The sequence below is a fragment of the Papio anubis genome, unplaced genomic scaffold, assembly GCF_008728515.1.
Source record: "Papio anubis isolate 15944 unplaced genomic scaffold, Panubis1.0 scaffold1027, whole genome shotgun sequence".
NCBI lineage: Eukaryota > Metazoa > Chordata > Mammalia > Primates > Cercopithecidae > Papio > Papio anubis.
This window is the reverse complement of record NW_022159394.1, coordinates 2,759-14,813: the sequence shown is the minus strand read 5'-3', so window position 1 is coordinate 14,813 and position 12,055 is coordinate 2,759. Positions and strand designations below refer to the sequence as shown.

The 12,055-nt window shown below is 49.0% G+C and overlaps 1 pseudogene across 1 annotated transcript; it reads right to left on the bottom strand.

Annotated features, from left to right (window-relative positions):
- Nucleotides 1-241: 241 nt before the first annotated feature.
- On the bottom strand, nt 242-10,817 carry LOC101010618 (annotated as a pseudogene). The gene is made up of 7 exons (XR_004181107.1): nt 10,644-10,817; nt 10,089-10,487; nt 8,383-8,669; nt 6,429-6,722; nt 3,754-3,804; nt 845-947; nt 242-387 (listed from the first exon to the last, which is right to left on the bottom strand). The product of XR_004181107.1 is annotated as a killer cell immunoglobulin-like receptor 3DS1 (transcript).
- Nucleotides 10,818-12,055: the final 1,238 nt, after the last annotated feature.

Genomic DNA, 12,055 nt, shown 5'->3' with positions numbered 1-12,055 from the left:
TTTTGAGACAGGGCTGTTGTCTCCCTAGAAGACCCGTTCAAGGCCTGACGGTGGTGCTCATGGACTAGAAGACAACTTTCGATCTGGACTCAGCATTTGGAAGGTCCGTGTACACGCTGGTATCTGTTGGGGGTGTCTTGGGCCTCTGAGAAGGGCGAGTGATTTTTCCCTGTGTGAGAACGCAGTGATCCAACTGTGCATATGTCACCTCCTGAGGGTCTTGTTCATCAGAGTGCTGGAGAGAGGGAAATGTTGAGTGAGGGAGGGGCTCACATTCTTCAGGACTATTAGGGAATAAGGCAGTATCCACGAGGTTGGGCCGAGGAGGACCTACCTCCCTGTTCACTGTTCTGTCCCCCGCAGGCTCTTGGTCCATTACAGCAGCATCTGTAGGAGACAAAAGTCATCAAAGCAGCTGGGAGGGCACGTCTGGGTCATCATTTCATGAGCAGATACCAACACACCGGGGGAGGCCGTAGGTGCCTGAGGTCCCTGCCAACAACCAGACTCAGACATTCTATCTCTCTGAGCTGAAGGACCCATCCCATGAAGAGCTCTGAGTTCCCATCCCAGTGATTCTGCCTCCCACTTTCTGCCTGTCATGGAACCTTCTCCTGGATGTCAGTGGCTGCAGGGACATGAGGATACAGTTCAGAATCAGGTAATGGTCTGTGAGCTGAAGGCAGGGACAGGGCGTCTGGTGCTCTCTGTAGAAATCCCTGCCTCTGTGGCTCCTGCCTTGGGCCAGAGACCATCCTGCCGGTGAGGAACACACACCTGCGTGCTCCCATCCCACTTCCCCACACGACTCTGAGGTCTGTGGCCTCTGCTTCGTGAGACTTACTCTTTTTTGTTGGAGCACCAGCGATGCAGGAGAAAGAAGAAGATGGTGAAGAGGATCATGACCACTGAGGTCCCAATCAGAACATGCAGGTGTCCGGGGTTACCTGGAGGAAGAGGAGACTCCAATAAGAAGCTAATCACAGCAGTTCCTTCTTATGGATTGTCTCTCGTTTCTTGATTGACAGGTAACCATGTGGAATGTCTCCTTAGGACAAGCGGCTTGATGGCGGGAGACCCAGCTTTCTCCTGCTCTCTCAGTTATAGCTCTCACAGTCACCATGGAACCTGCTGAACATACAACTGCTTTAGTTTAGATGTTTGACCCCTTGAAACCTCACATTGAAATTTAACCCCCAGTGTGGGAGGTTGGGCCTCTTGGGAGGTGTTTGGGTCATGGAGGTGGAATCACCATGAATAGATCAATGCTGTCCCACACGACGGGGTTAGCAAGTTCTCCCTCTATTAGTACTCTGGACAGCTGGTTGTTAAAAAGAGCTTGGGGCCGGGCGCAGTGGCTCACGCCTGTCATCCCAGCACTTTGGAGGCCAAGATCGGCAGATCACGAGGTCAGGAGATCGAGATCATCCTGGCTAACACGGTGAAACCCCGTTTCTACTAAAAATACAAAAAATTAGCCGGGCGTCGTGGTGGGCGGCTAAGTAGCTGGGTTAGAGGCATGAACCACCATTCACAGCCTTGTATATTATGCTGGAATCGGTCCCTTCATTTGCACCATGCCTCGTCTTTCTATCACTCCTCTGCCAGGTATTGATTTACATGTAAGAGAAATAAATCTCAGAAAGAAATTAATGAAGCAAGGAATAAACAACTAGGAAAAATCAAACCCAGCAAGCCCTCCCTGCAAATGATTCTACCTCACAAACATATCCTGTATCCATCCACTTCATCTACTCAGTGTCTAAGTCAGCACCACGTTTCACCAGTGGGGCGGGAACCGCCTTTTCCACGGTCTCCTAGATTCCAGTTACACACCTGGGCCTCCCTTATGTTCATGTCAGTCACTATTAATCATGTAGGGATTCCTAGTTAGCCCGAGGTGAATCCAAGGGCTGTGAGTATAAAACACACACTCCTTGTCCTCCTTAGTTTCCTGTGTGCCCAGTGTGCTCTTCTGTCTCTCTCCAGTGGTCTTGTAATTCTCCCATCTCATTCCCAGCATTTCAGGCAGAGCCTCTTCCTTCCACATAAGATTGTTTTCACCTTTGTGCCTTCACGGCTGACAGCTGTGTGTGGAAAATCTTTCCGCCAGTCTTCCATTTTTTTCATTAACATCACAAATACGTGATTAGTGAGACCTTCTCTGTCACCTGAAGTTATACACTCAGCATTATCTATTATTTATTTTAAATTCTGGCTGGGTGCCGTGGTTCACGCCTATAATCCCAGCACTTTGGGAGGCTGAGGCGGTCGGATGACTTTAGATTGGGAGTTGGAGATAGACTGGGCAACATGGTGAAACATCGTCTCTACCAAAAATCTACAAAAAGAATTAGCCAGGTGTGGTGGCAGGTGCCTGTAATCCAAGCTACTCGAGAGGCTGAGGCAGGAGAATCACTTGAACCCAGGAGGCGGAGGTTGCAGTGAGCCAAGATCGTGACACTGCACTCCAGTGTAGGGGATAGAGCGAGACTCTGTCTTAATAAAAATAAATAAATAAATAAACAAACAAATAAATAGATTTTATGCACAGATAATTCCCAATAGATCAGCTATTTATAGGTCCACTTGTGCATTCATTTTCTTTCCTCTCGTTTACCCATCTGCAACGTCAGTGTCCCAAGAGCACAGGCCAAATGCATCCTGTTTACTATTTGTGGAAGGCAGGAGAATCCAGCCCACCCCAAAAATGTGCCTGTCCTAGCCTTCATACCTTGTGAATATGTGATTTTACGTGGAAAAGAGGAATGAAGATTGCAGATGGAATTATGGTTGCTAATCAGCTGAACTGAAAAGGAGGGTATCCTGGATGATATTACGGAGATGATAATGGATTATCTTGGTGAATGCAATATAATCCCAAAGTCCTTAAAAGATGAGGAAGAAGGCAGAGAAAGAGGCGTGGACAAGGAAGAAGGGTCTGAGTGATGCCATGTGAGTCGTGACCAGTCTTTGTGGGTTTTGAGGAAGGAGGAAGGGGACCAGGAGCCAAGGACCGTGGGAGCCTCTAGAAACTGGGACATGTGAAGAGCAGATTCTCGCCTGGAACCTTCGGAGGGAAGGCAGCCTTGCTGTCACCTTGATTTTTGCCCAGTGAGGTGCATTTCATCCTTTGAGCTACAGCACTGTAAGATAATTAAAAAGCCGTTTTGTTTTCATGCACCAATTTTGTGGAAATTTGTTATGGCAACAGTAGGAATGGATTCCAACTGCACAGCCTGAGCATGGGGCCATGGCTGAATGAGTCAGTGAGTCGAAGTGTGCGTGCATGAGCTCTGTTCTCTGTTACTCAAGGCTCTTGCTCTGCTGAGTCAGCCAGGGTTGCCTCATGACCAACAGGAGCTCATTCCTTGGCAAGTGGAACTTCTTTAAAACATCTCACCCTCATTAGATGTTCCCTTCCCTTCCCTCTTTCAAGCCCCCAGGAATTTATCCTCCAGTTAAGAATGCAGGGAGAACAAACACTGCATTTTTCCTGAGAAGGATGTGAGATTTGCAATCATCCTTCCAGCTTGTAGGAGGTCTCAGCCGCAGAAGATTAGAGATTAAGAGACTTCACGGAGCCCTGTGCTGGGCCCAGATCCCTTTTGCTGTTGGAGTGTCTGGAGTTCTGAGAGATGGTGGAAGACAGGCCCACAATCAGAGCTGGGAGGTGCTGAGCCAAGGCTTGACTCCAAGGCTTCCACCTCCCCAGGTTTCCAAAAGCAGAGATAAGAGGGATTCTTTACTCACTGGTTTTGGAGTTTGGTTCAGTGGGTGAAGGCCAACTACGTGAAGGGTTTCCTAGAATAGAGACAGGAGAGAGGTGAGGAAATGAGGGTGCCTGTCCTCTACTCAAGGGAAATCTTTGAGGTTGGTTCACGGCCAACACTGTGTTATCCAACAATGGGTTCTGGGAGTCCTGGGATCCTCTTCTCCATAATTTTTGTATGTGTTACCCATTATCTCGAGACTTTAAGATATAGAGGGAAAACAGGAACACACATTACCTGACTTAAAAATATGTTACAGAGCTATAGTAAACAAAACAGCATGATGTTGGCATAAAGAAAAGTGCATAGAACAATGGAGAAAAATGAAGAACACAGATATAATCTATGCATCTACATTCAATGGCTTTTTTTTTTTTTTTTTTTTTTTGAGATGGAATCTTGCTCTGTCACCCAGGCTGGAGTGCAGAGGTGCATTCTTGACTCACAGCAACCTCCGTCTCCTGAATTCAAGTAATTCTCTTGCCTCAGACTCTTGAGTAGTGGTATGACAGGAGCTGACCACCATGCTCAGCTAATTTTTGTACTTTTAGTGGAGACAGGGTTTTACTATGTTGGCCAGGCGGGCCTCTAACTCCTGATCTCAGGTGATCCGCCTACCTTGGCCTCTGAAAGTGCTGGGATTGCAGGTGTGAGCCACCATGCCCAGCCAATCCAATGCATTTTGACAAAAGTGTCAAGAACCTACAATCAGGAAAGGACAGTCTTTTCAATAAACGATGTGGGGAAAACAGGTTATCTGCATGCAGGGAATGAAACTGCACTTCTACCTCTCACCATTCACAAAAGTCAAATCCAAATGAATTAAATACATGAGTCTAAGTCCTGAACCTGTGAAACATGTAGAAGAAAATATTGGGGAAATGCTTCAGGTCATTTGTCTAAGAAAAGACATTTTGTTTAAAACCTCAAAAGCACAAGTAATCAAAGCAAAAAACAGACCACAGGGATTACATCAAACTAAGCAGCTTCTGCACTGCAAAACAAGCAACCAACAAAGTGAAGAGACAACCCACAGAATGCGAGCAAATATTTGCAAACTGTGCGTCTGAGACGGGATTTATAACTGGAAATATAAGAAGCTCACATAACTGAATAAAACAAATAATTTAACTAAAAAATGAGCAAAAGACATGAACAGACATTTCTCCACAAACAAAACATATAAATGGCCATCATGTGTATGAAACACTGTTTATTAACACTCATTATCAGAGAAGTACAAATTAGAATCACAATGAATTATCATTTCACCCCATTAAAACGGCTTTTATCTGCAAGACAGGGAAAACAAATGCTGGCAAGATGGTAGAGAAAGGAGAACCCTGGTATCCTGTTGGTAGGAAGGTAAATTAGTACAGCCATTATGCAGAAAAGTATGGAAGTTCTTTAAGAAACTAAAAAGAGACTGGGCATGGTGGCTCATGCCTGTAATCCCAGCACTTTGGGAGAGCGAGGCGGGCACCTGGCTTGAGGTCAGGAGTTTGAGAGCAGCCTGGCCAACATGGGGAAACCCTGTCTGTACTAAAAAATACGAAACGTAGCCAGGCGTTGTGGTGTGCACCTGTAATCCCAGCTCCCAGGGAGGCTGAGGCAGAAGAATCATTTGAATCCAGGAGGCCTCTGCCTCCCAGAAGGTTGCAATGAGCCTGGATTGTGTCACTTGCACTGCAGCCTGGGCTACAGAGGAAAGCTCTCCCTCGAAAACAAAAACCAAACAAAAACCAAACAAAAACCAAACAAAAGACTAAAAAGAGAATTTTCATAGTATTCACAAATTCACTACTGGGTTTACATCTAAAGGAAAGGACTTCAGTGTATCGAAGTTCTATCTGCACTCCCATGACTGTTCCAGCACAGTTCACACTAGCCAAGATGTGGAGTCAACCTAACTGCCCATCAGTGGATGAATGAATAGAGAGACTGTAGTACATACACACAGTGGAGACTACTCATCCATAGAGATAGTAACATCCTGACATTTGCAGCCACATGGATGGAAATGGAGCTCATTACAAAGAATCCCAATTCTCACCCTTATGCAAGAGCTCTAAAGTGGATCTCAAGAAGGTAGAGAGTAGAATGGTGGCTATCAGAGGCCAGGAAGGGAATGATGGAGGGTAAAAACAACACAAAACAAAAACCAGAACAGAATATAAATGTATTTATGACCACTAGACTTTACACTTAAAAATGGTAAAGGTGGTCAATTTTATAGGTATTTTTAACCTCAACAAATACTTTTTCAAATGAAAAGAAAAGGTTGTAAGGGTTGCTGGTGATGATATCTCTGTGTGGGTGAGAGGCCAGGATGGGCTTCTGGTGAATGGGTAAGGTTGAGGGGCTGAGGGAACCTCTGATCTCCCCAAACTGAGCCCAGTCTCCCTCCTCTGGGTCTGTCCTGACCAGTTTCTCCATCTGCCTGGGTGCCTGGAGCCCTGACCGCGGACCACCACACAGGCCATGCAGGAGGGTTTGGAGGTGCCCTCTCTGCCATCCTCCGTCCTGATCCCGCCCTCACACCGAAGCTTGGTCTTCTCTCTGAACCTGTCCATGCTTCTCTCCATCATCAGCAGCAAGTTCCTCAGCTATGGCTCTGGGATTATAAGACATGGGACAGGCATGGGGTTTCCTCACCTGTGACAGAAACGTGCAGTGGGTCACTTGGGACTGACCACTCGTAGGGTGCAGTACGGAAAGAACCGAAGCATCTGTAGGTTCCGCCGTGGGTCACAGGGCCCAGAGGGAAGTCGGCCTGGAATGTTCCATTGACGCTTGGCACTGCAGGAAGCCTAAGTTCATGGGTCTCCCCCTCCCTGGATAGATGGTACATGTCAAAGGAGCGCCGGGAGCTGCAGGACAAGGTCACGTTCTCTCCTGCCTGCACTGTGGGGCCCGGCTGGGCTGAGAGAGAAGGTTTCTTATATATACCTGGAAGGAGAAGAGGCAATTTCTTCAGGGAGATTCTTCCTTGTCACAGCTCCCCTCACATCTGAGCTGAGAACTCACTCCTCTGATCTATGACCTAATGGTCTCTCTGTCTCTCACCCTCCACCCCGTGTCTCTTCACGTCTATTTCCTCCTTCCACTTTCTCTGTCTCTCTAGGTCTCTGATCTCACTTCCCCAGCCCGTGGTGTGTTTTCCCTTTTTGTATTGTTTTCTTCTCTCTGACCCTCCTTGGATTGTTGACTTGATCTTCCTTTTTCTTTAATTCTGAGTTTCTCACTTTCTGTTTTGTTCATAACCTTCTGCACATTTCTATCTTATTATCTATATCGATCGATTTTATCTATCTACTACCTGTCAATCTTATCAATTATCTATCTGTAATCTATATCTATGTATCATGTATCTCTCTATCAATTGTGTGTGTCTCTAATTCATCCACCATCTATCTATTATCTATATCTATGTATCATCTGTCTGTTCCCTCTCTCTCTGTCTGCCTCTCTATGTATCATCTACGTATCTATGTACCTATCTATGTGTCTATCTATGTGTCTATCTATCTATCTATCTATCTATTCATTCATCTATCTGTCTGTCTGTCTGTCTGTCTGTTCTGTCTGTCTATCTATCTATCTTTTATCTATCTACCCTGTCTATCTACGATCAATCCACTACTACCTACCCCATGTATCTATTTCCATCAATTGCCATTCATGTATCTATAAACCGACCATTCATCACGTATCCGTTTCATCACTTCCGTCTATCTGTTCATCCACGGTCATCTGCCCTTCCATCTCCTTTATCTTCTCTGTCTCAGTCTCGGTTCGACGGAATCTCGCAACCATCACCACATCTTTTATCTATCTCTGTCTTTGTGCCCAATTCACTTCAGGGTTCTGATTTTATTTTCTGTTCCTTCCATCATTCTCTCCCACCTCCGCCTCTCTCTCTCCTCTTTTTATAAAACCAGGAGTCTCTCAGTCCCCTTCCTCTGGCTCCATTTCTGTGAGGTTTTGTTTTTGATGTTCCCTTGATTTCTCTCTCTCTGTGTCTCTCTTTAGAACTTATCATAATAATATGAACCTCGAATCCAGTCTGGACCCTGTTCACATCAGCATAAGGTTGTGGGGTTGGTGTTCTGGGGCCATGATATCCTGGGATGATAACTCTCCACCAAACAAAGGCAGAGGTGTCAGAACAAACACGGCATCTGTAGGAGCATGAAGGTCTGAGGCCACAGGGCCTGACTCAGGACAGGAATATACGCCCTTGCCCTCCTCTGGTAGAAACGCTTTGTGGAGGTAAAACAGAAATGAAGCTTGCAACCCTGCATTCAGGAGCAAGCCAGCATGGAAGGACGACTCCTCTGGGACACGTCTGTGTGTCTGGGTGTCCCCTTTAACTCTCTTCTTTTTCTACTCCTCCCTGTATGGGCCCCTGTGTTCGTCCCTCTCTGTTATGACACCTGGTCTGTACTTGTGTCTCCTGCTCTCTGTCTCTGCTGGTACAGACTTCACCAAGTGAGTCTCTCCATAAGAATCCCACACTTCATCTTCTCATGACCACCTGGGGCTTCCAAGTCCTGATCATTCACTCTGTGTCCCATTGACAATGAGAAGAATGTCCGGACACTCTCACCTGTGATCACGATGTCCAGGGGTCAACACTGGGAGCTGACAACACATAGGGGAGTGACAGAACCGTAGCATCTGTAGGTCCCTGCGTCAGACGTCAGGAATTGATGGAATAGTTGGCCTGGGAACCCCACCATGGAGCTCTCCAACAAGGTGCAAGGGCTTCAAAGTTCACCTCACTGTGCAGAAAGAAGCTCAAAACACGGGTATCTGACCTACAGGGTATGACCGCCTCTCCTGATTTCCTCACCCCAGGGGACCTGGGAGGGCCAGAGGGAAGGTTTTCTGTGACTCCAGAAAGAGAGGTTGTGAGTTTAGAAGGCGCCTCCTTTGTCATCATATCCATGGCACCTGGAAGGAGGGGGTTCTCCCGCCTGTCTGTCTCTCTCTTTCCTCCCCTCTCTCAGTCTCCCCCTGTCTTTATCCTGGTGCAGGTCCCTCCCATCTGTGTCCCTCCCTCTCTCTCTGTCCTGCCTGTTCTAGTAGCCTCGACTTCCTTCCCACTGGGCTCATCCTCATCTCTTAGGGCTGCTGTATCTGTTTCCCACTCATCTCTTTCCTGCTGTCTATGTGTGGAAGAGGAACCCGGTGGCTGCATGTCCAGGCTCTTAGCAGCCTGGTTCAATCTCTTTGGACAAACTGGAGTCCCTGGCAGGAGGTATGAACTGATCATGCAAGGCAGGCACCAGTGCACTACACTCCTGTTCCTGGTGGGGATTGGGAGCCTCTCCTGTCACGCCTCTGTGTCTTTTCCATGGCCTCAGCTTCCACAGGGTGGCTCCTGGTGCCAGTTCCAGGAGCATCGCACCCCTCCCTATGTGGATGTAGCCTGGTGGTGGCATCACGCCCCGGGCCTCCTGATCTCGGGGTTGCCAACCTTCTCCCTGTTTGGTTTCTTTACCAATTGATTACCACCACTTTTGACACAGAGTTGACTTTTTCACCCAGGCTGGAGTGTAGTGGTGTGGTCTTGGCTCACTGCAACTTCCTCCCGGATTCAAGAGATTAAATCCAGTCGTCGGTTTACTCGCGCCCACCATCATGCCCGGCTATCGTTGTTTGGTTTCCTAACTTGTCCTTGACCATGTTTCTGTGTTGGTTTCCTGTTGCTGAGGCAGAAAATTATCCCAAACATGGTGGTAGGAGAGAATACACTGACTCCTTCCACTTTTAGTGTCAGAAATTGAATCCAGTTCTCCCTGTGCTAAAATCAAGTCGTCTACAGAACTGTGTTCCCTCTGGAGACTCCGCAGAGCGGTTCTCTTGACTTCTCCAGCCTGTAGAGACCACCTGCCATTGTGGCTCGTGGCCTTCCTCCACCGTCAAAGCCCACAGTGACTGATGGAGTCTCCCACGACGCTGCTCTAATCCCTACTCTCCTCCTCCTCCTCCTCTCGTTTGGTGTCTTGTGATTCCACTGAGCCCACTGGGACAGTCCAGGCCGTCTCCCCATCTCAAGGTCAACTCATCAACAACCAGAGCTCCATCTTCCCCTTTAGTCCCCTGCCCTATAGCATAAAGAGTCACAGGCTCCAGGGATTAGAATGTAGCCATATTGTGGACAGTTATTCTTCCCATCACAGCACCCATTTCCCTGAGTTCAATCCCCCTTTACCCCAGAGACAGTTAGGTCCTGGGTGATGGGACCCTGGTGGACACCCCCAGCAGAAGCTCTGGGATTCAGGAGGTGGGACAAGGAGAAGCCCTGACAGGAGCCCTCTGACCTGTGACCCTGATCACCAGGGGGTCACTGAGTGCCGACCACTCAGTGGGGTAGTGCGGGTATGAGCCCCGACATCTGTAGGTCCCTGCGTGTGCTGGGGTCACAGGACCCATGAGGAAGCTCTCCTGGAATATTCTGCCGGGGAAGATGGGAACGTGGCTTCTGTCATCTTTGTACAGAGTGAAGTTGGTAAAGTTGTTAAGTCCATCACGATAGTAACACCGAAGGGTCACGTTTCCTCCCTGAGGCACCAGAGCGCTAGGCCGGGCAAACAGGAAGGTCTTGTCCTGACCACCTGGGGGAGAAGGAGGCGCCGCCTTAGAGAGGAGGATGTGGAGCCGCCCCTCCCTCCATGTGCTCAGAAGATTCTTCCCCTTTCCATGTTTCTAAGGCTCCTACCACACCTGGGTGTCCAGGGCTACAGGAAGAACCTATCCAGCATGGACATGGCGTCTCCCTACAACAAGGGTGTCAGCTGAGAGCTTTGAACAAGTGCTGAATAAGGGACTCTTACTAGATTTTAACACTTCATGATGACTCACATAAAACAACACAAAGTAGACACGGGATGGAGGGCATGTCCTTTGTGAATGGAACATCAGCCAGTGCATGAACTGAGCCCCCGTCAGAAGATTTGGAATGTCAGGGTCATGGCTGTGGTTTCCCCACCTCTTCTGGTAGAGTGACAGCAGCCACACTGCAGCCCTGACCGTCATGGAAACACTGGAGGGTGTGAGTGACACCTTTGTCCTCAGAGGACCTGCTGCTCCTAGCGCTGCTTCCCTCCCTTCCTCAGTCGCTGACACCACTTCCTCCCTGCACACCTCAGCTTGGAGCACCCCAAGCTCACCCCACTCTTCACAGAGCTTGACTCAGCCAAGGGTAAGAAAGCCAGAGAGGAGCCGAGCACCCCAGGGTCCCCCCTTCTTAGTTTATGAGAGACTGTCTGACAGGACTTCCCTCCTGTTTCAGGAAAATCCTCTTAGGTGAGGAGATGACACCTAAGGTTTGGGAAGGACTCACCCGTGTGGACAGGCCCTCTGGACCAAGAAAGACCCTGGAAGAAAGATCATGATGGATGATCCATCTGCCAAGGCAAACTACTGAACTCCCCTGCTGCCCCACTGGGCTGTGCGTCACAGGCAGCCCAGGCCCGCCCTGCTGGGCTGAGAGGTAAACTCACCGGCGCCTACCTGCCCGCAACAGGGATCTCAGCTGTGCAGAGACCCAGCCTCCTGATCAGATCTGCACCCCAGGCCTAGATCTATACAGCAGGCCCATATGTCCATTCCATGCTGATATCTGTTCAGGTCCATATCTCCCTCTGGCTCATATCTCCCTCTAGGCTCAATATCCTCCCCTCCATTTTTATCTCCACCCTGCCTCTCCTTTCCGGCTCCTTCTCCATGGCTCCATCCCAGTCCATATCTCCACTCCAGGCCCATATCTCCACTCCGTCTCACTATCTCTCCCATTCCAGGCTCCCTATCTCCACTCCCGGAATCTCCCTCTCCAAGCCTGTACCCTCCCAAGCCTGCTCTCCCCCTCAGGCTCCTCCTCCCTCAGGCCATATCTCTCTCCAGGCTTTCATATCTCAGGCTCACACTCCCTCCCACCTCCACCACTCTGGTTCACTATCTCCCCTCCAGACCTGTATCTCCACCAGGCCCCATATCTCCCTCAGGCCCATCCCTCCATACCCAGGCCCATATGCTATCCAGGCCCCATATCTCCCTCCCAGGCCCTTATCTCACCCCAGGCCCTGCTCCAGCCTCAGGCCCCAAAGCTCTTCCCCTCCCAGGCCTATATCTCACCCCCAGGCCATATCTCCACTCAGGCCCAGATTCTCCCTCCCAGGATCCTCCCAGGCCCATGCTCAGCCTCCAGGCCAGATCTCCCCTCCCGTTATCCCTCCCATTCCTCCCTGCCATCCCTCCACCATTATCCTCCATCC